The sequence below is a fragment of the Notothenia coriiceps genome, unplaced genomic scaffold (genome assembly GCF_000735185.1).
Source record: "Notothenia coriiceps isolate Sejong01 unplaced genomic scaffold, NC01 NC01_scaffold00020931, whole genome shotgun sequence".
Lineage (NCBI taxonomy): Eukaryota > Metazoa > Chordata > Actinopteri > Perciformes > Nototheniidae > Notothenia > Notothenia coriiceps.
In genome coordinates, this window is record NW_011353632.1 from 17,383 (window position 1) to 18,389 (window position 1,007).

Sequence of the window (1,007 nt, forward strand, 5' to 3'; positions counted from 1 at the left end):
ACACCGTCGTTAGGACTACTCTCTCCCCCCCAATTATGAACATCTCTACGTGTAGCAACATATTGTTTTTAAAAAAATTCCTGTATCTAACAACACCAAAAAATTCAGACTTGAAGACTAACAGGACTTTATATATTTGACACTTATGGATATATAAAAAAAGGGATCTGTTATGTACATAGTCTGTAGGGCGCGTTGTGCCAAAAACATTGAGATAGAGTAATTTTTTTTTGTCATTGAATTGGAAATTATGCGACCTTGACCTTGACGAGGTTCCAATGAGTCACGTAAAGAGTAAACGTGGAATACCTCCTGAGTGTCAAAGTCGGGTTGATCCAATCGTGTGCCTGGGTAGATGAATAATATTTCCAACCTTCATCATGTATCAACTGTAACTAACTTAGTTATGTACTAGATGTTGTCTCTCTGACTGACAAGCCGCTATCTGATTGGAGGTTAGTTGGTCTGTCGACTCCCAAGGTCATTTCATATTACAATACACTGTTTATGTAATTCAACCGAATGACAGAGTAGTATACCTCCAGACTGTGTGACGTCTGTCGATAAACGACCTTCAATGGACCTAGTGCGACGTGGTTGTAATTCTTCCTGTTCAACCGTCGTGAAATACGTTTTGTGTTGCGTGTGGTCGGGTTAGATGTTAAGTAAGGACAATAATCCCTATGTTGTTTACAGTTCCTCAGGTGCACACGACGATGCAATGTGTGACATCAACACGGTACTCGCCCACCTGGAACTCCATTCTAAAGAAAAAAAGAAGGTCGACCGACCGACTAGGGACGAGCGTGAGGTAGACACGTACTCATTTGTTCATTTCTCACTTTAACTTCAGAGGGAAAAATTTTACACTCCTAAAAACATAAACAAAATGTTTGAATCTGGTTCACACAGATGACTAGATCCGACCAAGATGTAAATAAGGCCTGAGAGTAACTCCAAAAGGGACAATTTATAATTTAGTGAATATACCAAAAAACAAAAATACT